This window comes from Sphaeramia orbicularis, chromosome 11 (assembly GCF_902148855.1).
Source record: "Sphaeramia orbicularis chromosome 11, fSphaOr1.1, whole genome shotgun sequence".
In the NCBI taxonomy this organism is placed as follows: domain Eukaryota; kingdom Metazoa; phylum Chordata; class Actinopteri; order Kurtiformes; family Apogonidae; genus Sphaeramia; species Sphaeramia orbicularis.
In genome coordinates this window covers 22,128,146-22,139,493 of record NC_043967.1, presented here as the reverse complement: position 1 = coordinate 22,139,493, position 11,348 = coordinate 22,128,146, and the positions used below count along the sequence as shown (strand labels likewise).

The following is an 11,348-nucleotide window of genomic DNA, read 5'->3' as shown; positions in this document are numbered from 1 at the left end:
TAGGGGCCTTCGATAAAATTCAGAGCTGTACCGAACGAATACATGTAGCTTATGTGGAGAGTGAAAAGACTTGGTAAGCAGGGTGGCCACAAGCAGAACCCATGCGCAGGGTTTACCGTATATACATTCACTGCAAAAAAAAAACCAAAAAACACTTTATTTTGAGGCTGGGGTGCCGATAAGGGGGGGGTAAACATGACAACAGAGAGTATAACAGAGGCACAGAAGCCGAATCAGATGTTCAAAGCGTGATAAGTTTCACTTTTGGTGTTCGGTAGTTACGGAGCACACTCCCCCTACACCCCACCCCCCTTCACTGTACCGAAAACGTAACGAACTGAAGACCCCTATACCAAAAACATACCAAACTGAAAAATTGTTGTGTACCGTTATACCCCTAGTTAAAATAAGAATTGTGTGTGCACATGACTAGGACAAATAACATATAGTACTGGACACCATTGAATGTTTATAGTTAACACACTGCTCCGTTCTTGCCCTTTAAGCTGATATTCATCGATTGCAGTTTATATGATGAGTGGAAACTTACTATTGCCAATAAAAACAACCTAAAGCACTGAAATAATGTCTGAATTATCATTCAAGTAATTCTTTCAAGGGAGTATTTGAATACTTTCTGTATCGCTGTGTGTGTGTGTGTGTGTGTGTGTGTGTGTGTGTATGTGCTAGAAATGTCTCCTTCTGGCAAAGTGACAGCAGATGACTGGTTGTAATTGCTTGTTGCACTCAACCCGGTGAGGGGTTAATAATGCCAGTAGCCTCTTATTCCTGCCGTCACCTTCTGCTGTCCAGCCCTGACAGTGGCTCACACTGATGGCCATCAGCACATACAGTTTTCACACCAAAAATGCACACACACAGACACACACACACACATAGTTAGATGTAATCCTGCAACTGTGAGAGGCAGAGTAGACACAGGGTAGAGGCGAGATAGAGAAAGGCAGACAGTCCCATCACTGCACTGTCTCACAAATCCACAACGACAAAGACACACACACAAATACACACACCAACATAAAGATTCATGCGGTCAGACTTGCAGTCTCATTCGCTCAATAGGTATTTACAGCCATTTAACCTTGCCTTAAGGGGGAACGAAGACCACATATTGAGCAGAGAGCCGATGCAGTGTTGTCAGCGCCCTTGTTCTACAGTCCATGGTCTAATGCAGATATGCAAAAGCATGTCCATACACTCATGCCCCCCCCCCCCCATGTCTCTACAGCATATGCATATCCGTGTCATTCACCGTGATTTACACATTAATCTTCCAGTAGCAGGTCATTAATAGCGTCTCTATACCATAAATACCCTGAAAAGCCTTAATGGCAGATCTAAGCGTCAGAATGTCATCTGAAATAGATTTAGTAGAAGTAAAAGTCCCATAAGCTACAGTCTCATCTTAGCATGAGCACCATAGGATTTAAAACCACATTCATATCAGGCTTTAGCACACCATTGGCTACTATAAATTACTGAAAATCACAGCGGCCATCATATCTGTTGGGGAGATAACAGAACAGGCTTACAGAATCCCTGTACGGAATGGGCTGTGTGATATGTACAATTCACTCATGTGAGATTTATTCAAGTAGGAATGGATACTTATGGGTGTAAAAAAACCAACAACCTTTTACTCAAGTAAAAGGGAAAAAGAACAAGCATGTAATTGTAATTTTTATATGAGAGTAAACACAAAGCTTAAAACTTTATCGGACAAGTGACTATTTTTGGTCTTTTCCCCACATATTACAAGACAGTGACAGCAACAGTTACAGTGAGGACAGTGAGTCAACAATCTGAGGTCCAATGTGGTCTACAGGGTCTGCAAGGTCCACCTCTGCATGAACAGTGAGTGTACCTGACTCTAAAAGTTCCAGTGTTCAAAAACACATGTTCCTTTCACCTTACATGTGTTTTTCTTGTATTTTTAACATTTACTTCTTGGATTTTTTTTTTTTTTTTTTTTTCCACTTATGGGCAAGGAACCAAATATGGTAACTTCATTGACCTTAAATTTCTACATAACAATAAAAATATAGAAAAAAATTCACAAAAGTAATAAAGTGTTGTTATGTTCTCTAATAACACACTAAGGTTAATACTAGTGGCTTTTCCATTGGACATATGCGCAAAACTTTACCAATATTTACTAAATGTCGAAAAAACAGAAGTGCATAATGTTGGTTTTTTTTTCAATTAAATCACAAATGTGATGAGTTGTTGACTGATTATCGTGAGATGACATGAGAAGTCATTTCATAAACATGGCGACAAATGTAAATATCACGCTGATTTACAGATATATTCATTATTATTACATATTACTCCTCTATCCCGTACTAAATAAAAAAAATGATTTGGTTTCCTGGTGTGTCTACACATACCGCACCATGTTTCTTTTAAAACTCTTCTTCTCATGTTGTAACATCCGTCAACATCATGTTTTTTTTTTTTTTTTATTCACGTGACTCTAGTTGTGGAAAAAGGTCTTTCCATTGCAGTTTTGCATTATATACCAATTTCACAACACCTGAAAAACCACCTCTTGCCAGTGCAAAAACTTTACATCGGAAAACAAGAATTTTGGTGAAATTGTTGTTTTCCATTAGGCAATTTTGTATGCGCAAGTTATATTTGGGTCAATGGAAAAGCAGCTATTTTGAATTTCAGAGTATTTCTGTGTGCCCTATAAAGGGTGAAGGAACCTCATTTTATATTAATATACTGCAAAGACCATGATGCCATTCTGTCAAATATAGCCTAATAAATACTAATCCACACTGAGATGAAGGAATATTAGTGCCATCACAATACATAAATCAGTTTTCAATGTCAGCGACAGAATTCAAAACACTCTGAAGCATATTCTTTGTGGTCCAGTTTCTCTTTCATGTCTGGTTTGTCTTTTAAGTCTTGTTTGTCATGCGTGATAATACACAGATGGATGCACCAAAGGATCGTCTTCTCATTTGTTATGCGTTATTGTCTCATTTCAGTCGAAAAACGCTCTTGATGCTGGAATCAATAATTTCCCTCAAACGCATCAAAAAGGAAAGTAACACAGAGGAAAGTAAAAGGTCCAGATATGCCATGTTAAAATGTAAAGATTAAAGACGTTTTCTGGAAAATAACCTAAAAATTCTAAAGTAGCGATTTATTTCTACACCATTTGGCTTTCAATACTGTCGAGAGATCTGCACTTTAGCTGAAAAGCGGCTGAATAACCCCTCTTCCCCAATTACAAACTGGGGTTGTGAATGTTGTGAATTTGCTTTACAAGATGTGCGAGCTTAACAAAGCATCATTTAGCAAATGAGATCAGATCCAACGGGGACATTCATAACAATGGGCCTTTTAACAAGATACTTTGATGTTCCACACACGGGTCTGAAAGCGAGTTCTGCTCTAGTTGCGAAGGATACGGGAACGCGCAAACCATCTCCATTAAGAGATCCACCGGCCTCCATCCATCCCGAGCGATGGCCAGAGATTGGCAGCGTCTAATTACATTCCGAGGCGCTCTATTCCTTTAAGGTACTTTGGGTGCTATTCCACGAAGAGCAACTGTTCTGGGTCTCCCGGGTTTCTAACATGCTAGATTGAGGATCGCGGGCTAAATTGGGTCCGGGAGAAAGGTGCTGATGGTGTGGTGAGAAGAGATTGGGCTGCTATGATACTGGAACCGCGAGGGGAATTAAAATGCTGTCAAGCCGCGAGCAATAAAACCTATCTAAGCGTCACCAGGGATTTTCTTCTTCACTAGAGCACATATAGAGAAAGTCATACGGTGTTATATATGATGTTAAAGCTCATATGTACTGACCAGGTGTGGGTCTGCTAAAAGTCTGCCGGTTTATTTTAGAAGAGATTGAATTTAACATTAAGCTGTTAAATGGGCTATAACTACACAAATATAGTCCAAACATCAGTTAAAAGCTATTGTAAACTTTTAAGTTGCCATCCTGTTGTATTTGTTTACTTCTGGTGCATTTTTATTTGTCTTGACTTGATTTTTAACCCATAAAGACCCAAACAGCCACTGACGTCCAAAACCATCTACTGATATAAAATGTGTTTAATCCCTGTTGATCCACGAATCCTATTAATCCATGTAAATAATTGGTGTCAAATACAGTTTGTCATCTTTTCATGGTCATCAGATATGACCCATTTGGACGTTCAGAGGCTCCGTAGTTACCATGGAAGCACCGTCATCTTCTACAACATTGATTCACAAGTAAAACCCATGGACTTTGATCAATGACAGTGGATGGAGACATGTTCAGTTAATGATATTTTTGCTTAAAAAGTCACCTTTTCTTTATTTCCAATACAATAAGTCGCATTTTCTGAGAAAAATAAGTGCAATTTCAACAGTATTCTGCCTAAATTTATTATTTACACACATATATTACAATTTACAGATCACAGTGGATCAACAAATGTACATCAAAATTACACTTCTCTGAATACAGTTCAGGTTATTTGCATTTTTTGTGAAAAGATCATTTTTACATGTAGAAATTTTCATGTAATTTAGCTTTTTTTTTTTTTTACACTAAAACAAAGAGAAGCAGTAGGAGTTCTTGTTATTTATAGGTTATTGTGATCGTAATGTACTGGTCCGACCCACTTGAGATCAGTTTGGACTAAATGTGGAACCTGAACCAAAATGATTAATGTCTTCAGTGTAATTTTAGCATTTTACAATCCCATTTTTCATCCCATGGGCCACATTGGACCCGCTGGCCATATGTTTGACATCGTGTTCTACAAAACTGATTCACCAGTAAAACACATGGAGTTTGAGCAATGGCAGTGGAAGTGTCACTTTTTCTTCAGTTTTCTCTGTTTCTGATGTAATAACTTTTGAATTTACTCCGAGCTTTAATGAACATCAACATGATTAGCGGATTAAATAGAGGAAAATACCTAATTTACACCAAAGAAGACACTGAATACAGAGGATAATACTATAATAAATGGTGATAAATCACTTAAGAAAGGTTAAATAGAGAGAAAAATTAATTTGGGAACTGCCACCAAAGTAGTGTTGGGTCTGTATGGGTTAAGATGCTAACCCTATTTATGTCAGCACATAAAAAGTTGCAAATCCCAACAAAAACTGACTTGAAATTCAATATGCGATAGAAGTGCCACGTTCCAGTCGATTGTTCTTCACAACTGACATGTTTGCCTCAATGTCATAATCAAACAGTTGCAATATTTGCCTCAGTGACTTTTTGACGGCAAGGAGAACATTAAGAAACAACGATATGAAGTCACTGTGGAGAACAGAATACCACAGGAACGATGCTTTAATAAAGGAATCTGCTGAGCTGCAAATGCAATATGACAAGATTTCATGTGTCGCAGCATGTGTGTATAGAGTTATATGTTTTTGGTGTGTCCCAGCTGAGTGGATAGAATGATGGTGTGTGTATGTGTGTGTGTGTGTGTGTGTGTGAGACAGTACAGATGGACTCAGGAGAAAACCACTTATTCAATAGAGCAGTAATAGATAGAATCCATGCTTCGTGGAGATCTGTTCAATATGTAAGACCGAGATTTTCACTTAAATAATAAAGGAAGTGTGTTTCCCCGTGTGTGCGGAAAGTGCATATGTAGCAGAATACTGCCTTTGCAAAACTACAGCAGATGAAGAAGAATGACAACAAAAGGTGAAACGCTGGAGATAAAGGCATAAAAGAAAGCATTATATTAGCAGGACTTTATGAAGAACTGCAATTAGGAGCTTTGTTTCCCTACAAATGTCAAGCCAGTTTTCACAGCTCTAAAAGAAAAACAGCAGAAGAAGCAGAAGACTCTGTTGCGGTTTTTCATGTGAAATGACTAAAACTTCTTTTTTTCATGGATGAAACAGGAATCGACACATTACCCATTGTACCAGACCTGATTCCACTAACCCTTCATCATAAAAATAAAAAAAGTTCTTCTATTTCCATCAAAATTTTCCAAAATGTGCTTTAAATGTTAATAAAAATACACCCACTGTTGTTCGTAGGATTCTGTTCCTGAGGTAATAATAATCGCCAAATAAATCTGCATATATTTATCTGATAGAGGTGATGTAGTTTAATATTGTCCCAGTACGAAGCAATAAATTGATGAGACCGACAGGTGATAAAGGCTGGACAATCACATGATCTCAGATCATTTATCAGTGTAATTACAGTATTTTACACAGTGTTGCACTAACCTATGGCACACATCCTTATGGGTTTGTAGAATTATTGTTGCTAGCACATGTTGCTAGGCTAGTCAGTCTATTTATAGTAATACTTGAATGTATGTTTGCTCTTAAATGTTCAGGGTTACTCGGCATGAAGTTGGAGAAATGATGATGTTGAATAAAGAATAGAATAGAATAGAATAGAATCGAATAGACGTCATGTTCACAAGAATGGAACAGCTGTACACATGGATGTAGAGGAAAACAAACTGAAACAAGTGGTACCAGGCACAACAAACCCAGCCCCTCGCACATATTGTAGCTTATTTTGGCATCGATCCAGCTGATGTCATCATGTCTATGCGTGTGCTCATGTCAGCGTATCAGTTGCCTCTATATATTTGCCAAGTTTGAAGTAAATTGACAGAAGACTGATGTTTTTAAAGATGGGAAATTTCACTCATTATAAGTAAAAAAGGGGGGGGGGGGTTAAAAATTAATACAAAATTTTAAATTTGACCTATTTTTCCCAAAATGTAATCACATCTATTCTGGGTCACTGGCAATCTATAAACCAAATTTGGGACGAATTCAACCAATAGTTTTACTGGTACAGACATTTGAAATTTTGCCATTTTTAGTAAATGGGGAAAAAAAAATTCCCCCCCCCCAAAAAAAAAAAAAAAATTTAACTTTGACCTACTGTTCCCAAAAAATAATCAGATCTATTCTGGGTCACTGGCAATCTATAAACCCAATCTGGTATGAATTCACCCAATTTTGCTGCTAGAGTGTTGACAAACAAACAAACCGAACCAAAAACCATACCCCTTGCCTACCCTTCGGGGGGTGAGATAAACATAGTGTCTGTTGTATACTGCAGAGGGAAAAAAATATTACTGATTAAATTGTGATTATTTGGTAAAAAAACAAGCAGCATTAGCCATATTTCAGGAGCGGGCTTTAAAAAGGATGAAACATCATTTCAGTCCAACAGACACATGGAAACTTTTAATTCTAATTGTAACATCTGCTGTTTAAGAAGATGTTTTATAATCCTACATCAGCAAGATAATGCATTCAGAATGAGCCCGGCTGGGATGCTCAGCCTTTGCTTTCCTGAATTCTAGAAACTCTTTGGACATATGGGGCTTATGTAAGACCCAGAGGCCAAGTCATTGTAATCTGAACAAAGAGAAACTGACTGATTAGCAAATCAAAGTGCACTGTATGGCCGTGTTAGTTTCAAGTGAACGCTTGCAAAAATCTGCCCAAGTAGTATGTCACATAGCTTTTAGCTTTACACTTGGCCTACAAATAATTAAACTGGTCTCTATTTACTGAGCTCCAGTCCTCATCTGTGTCAGCAGAGTGCACTTTTGGGGGGAAAAAAAGCAGATACAATGAAACACATTTGGGATCCAGGATCATCTTTGATGTTCTTACATGACAATCAGAACAGGTGTCATTATAGTTTCATCTGAAAACATACATAGCACTGAATGAGAGCTTATTAAAAAAACAAAATGCACCTTTGGTACATGTGTTAGACCTGTTACAATTATTATCTGCTGTCCTTGTTATTTGAGAAAACTATCATACAGCAATCATTTTCTACAGTACATTCGGTGTAGTTATTTTTAAGACTGGAAAATAGGGTGAGAACTATCGCAATATACTGTATTTTTAAGACTTGTTCACATGGGACTAATATAACATGTGGACCTCCAATGACTTGGAAAATAACCCTCCACATCTATGTTTAATGTGGCGTATTCACACAGCAAGGAAAGTGTGCTTTTTACTTTCATTTATTAACCCTTTACAGGGCTCTCATAGAAATATTCTAAAATGTATTACTCTTGTGAAATTTTTATATATTTTTTTATTCTCAGGTAGAAAATCAAGGTCAGTGAAGTTACCATATTTAGTTACTTGCCCATAAGTGGAAAAAAAAATAACCTAAGGAGTAAATATGTAAAAAAAAAAAAAAAAAAATACTAGAAAAAAAAAAAGAAAGGTGAAAGGAACATGTATTTTAGAACATTAGACCAACTTAAGTGCTGATCCAAACCCCTGTCCACATCCACATTATCCCTTTGAACATCATTCCTTACATTAGTACCATTACCTTAATTTTAATTTTAATTTTTAAATTTGATCCTGTTTGATTATGAACTTGTTCATACATCTCTCTAATTGTGTTGCTTCTGTTTTAGTGTTTTTACTTGCTTTGTGTATCCTGCTGTTGTGCCCTCTGTCAAAGCACTTTGTAAACTTTGTTTTTAAAGGTGCTATACAAATAAAGTTATTATTATTATCATTATAATTATTATTATTATTATTACTTCATGGTACCTAACAAAGCAGGTACACTCACTATTCATGCAGAGGTGGACCTTACAGACCCTGTAGACCACATTGGACCTGAGATTGTTGACTCACTCTCCTCACTGGAACTGTGGCTGTCACTGTCTTGTAATGTGTGTGGAAATGACCAAAAATAGTCACTTGCTCGATAGAGGGTTCATATTATTTCTCCATTTGGATGTATTGGATCATGATTAACAGGCTACCACTTACAGGGGTTGGACAAAATAATGGAAACACCTTCACCTCAAGATGATAATGCCCCAATCCATACAGCTAGAATTGTTAAAGAATGGCATGAGGAACATTCTAATGAAGTTGAGCATCTCGTATGGCCGGCACAGTCCCCAGACCTCAACATTATTGAGCATTTATGGTCAGTTTTAGAGATTCAAGTAAGACGTCGATTTCCACCGCCATCGTCTCTAAAAGAGTTGGAGGGTATTCTAACTGAAGAATGGCTTAAAATTCCTTTGGAAACAATTCACAAGTTGTATGAATCAATACCTCGGAGAATTGAGGCTGTAATTGCCGCAAAAGGCGGACCTACACCATATTATTATTATATTTTGTTGATTTTTTAAGGTGTTTCCATTATTTTGTCCAACCCCTGTATATATAACTATTGGAAGACAGACAAACGTTCCTGACTGTGTTCTGTCATGTCATATTATCAATGTCATTGTCTTTTGAGATGTAAAGTTTCTGCCAGTGAAGTTATTTCAGTGGCTAAATATGGACATGCGGTGTCTGAATTTTGCACCAAAATACTGCGCCATGTTTCTTTTAAAACTCTTCTTCTTCGCTTGTTGTAACGTCCGTCAACATCCGTTTTTTTTATTCATGTGACTAGTTGCACCAAAAGGTCTTTCCATCGCAGTTTGGCATGATATACTATTTGCGCTACACCCGAAAAACCACCGTTTGCCAGTGCAAAAACTTTGAATCAAAAAGCAAGAGATTTTCCATTAGGCAAATTTGTATGTGCAAGTTACAGTATATTCACACAATTTGAGGGTCAATGGAAAAGCGACTACAGACTAACGCCCCCCATTTGTGCTCCTTCTCAGCTTTCTCCTTCCAAACGCCCCCCTGACAGTGTCCCAACACCCCCAGGGAGGCAGTACCGCCCCAGTTGAGAAACAATGATATAGACCAGGGGTGTCAAACTCATTTTGGTTCAGGGGCCATATTCGGCCCAATTTGATCTGCAGCGGGCCAGACCAGTAAAATAATGACTTAATAACCTATAAATAATGACAAATCCAAGTTTTTCTTTTTGTTTTACTATGAAAAAAAACCTCCAATTAAATTATGAAAATATTTACATTTTGCAAAAAAGATGTGAATAACCTGAAAAAACAAAAATTTCATTTGAAAAATTAGTGCAATTTTAACAATATTATGCCTCGACTTATTATTTATACATGTACATTTACACATAATGTTACATAAAAATTTGGTAACAGGCAGAATATTGTTAAAATTTTGGAGTTCGGAACTAAAGTTTGAACAATTTCTACAACATTACATCTCTTATTATTAACACAACTACAGATCACAGTGGATCCATAAATGCACAAAACATTTAGTAACAGGCAGAATATTGTTAAAATTGCACTATTTGGGTTGTTCATCTTTGTTTTTATTTATGTATTTATTTGCATTTTATTGTCAAAGGAAAGTTTTGTAAATGTAAATATTTTCACAGTGTAATGTTTTTTTTTTTTTTCACTTAAATTTTTTCCACATAATTTTTCACGAAGAAGATTTGTTGTCATTATTTATGGATTATTGTGTTGTTATTTTTACTTGAGATGACATTGGTCTGTATGTGGAACCTGAACTAAAATGATTTTTGACAGCCTTGACTGTTTAGATTAATTTTTGCACTTTCATCCCACGGGCCGGAATGGAACCTTTGGCAGGCCAGATTTGGCCCCCAGGCCGCATGTTTGACACCTGTGATATAGACGATAAATGCATGGTAATGAAATATATGTTGAAGATAAAAGTAAAAACAAGCTGCCTGAGTAAGAGTATATATAATCATGGAAAAAATTATTAGACCACCCCTTGTTTTCTTCAATTTCTTGTTCATTTTAATGCCTGGTACAACTAAAGGTACATTTGTTTTGGACAAATATAACGTTAACAACAAAAATAGCTGATAAGAGTTTAATTTCAGAGCTGATATCTAGTCATTTTCCATGTTTTCTTGATAATAACCAAAATCACTTCAGTTCTTACATCAATATCTATGGCATTGCACTGACAAAAACAGTGCTTTTAGGCATTCCATGTTTTCTTTTCTGTTTTAGTCACATGATACACACAGGAGTTAGTACTTGGACGATATGTGTATAATTTGTGCAACAGTCTAATAATTGATTTATACAAGGTCTATTTGACATGTTCTCATTCTTATATTAATGTAAGATCTGTGAAGATCTGTGAAGTGTGTGTGTGTGTGTGGTCTTTCTTTACACAAGTAGCCTCTCACTCCATATTTTAATTACACCGCCGGCCTCTGCAATGCTCTCATTTCATCTCGCTGTCTAATTGCTGTGAAGGTAGCAGGAGGGCCACATGATGACACAGCATCTGGTCACGATGTTTAGTGGGGAGACAGTAAATTACACTACGCATCTGTGAGGAGACCTCATTGTGGGTCCCAAAGATGTATTCCTCTGCGGTGCTCCATGAAAATCTGAGCCTGTTATTAACTGCAGTAACTCACTTGTAGACACGTAAAGCT

The 11,348-nt window shown here is 37.0% G+C and overlaps 1 protein-coding gene across 4 annotated transcripts in view; it reads right to left on the bottom strand.

Annotated features, from left to right (window-relative positions):
* Positions 1–11,348, bottom strand: part of adgrb2 (adhesion G protein-coupled receptor B2) — a 448,357-nt gene that overhangs the window by 417,487 nt on the left and 19,522 nt on the right. The gene's annotated exons all lie outside the window — the stretch shown is intronic.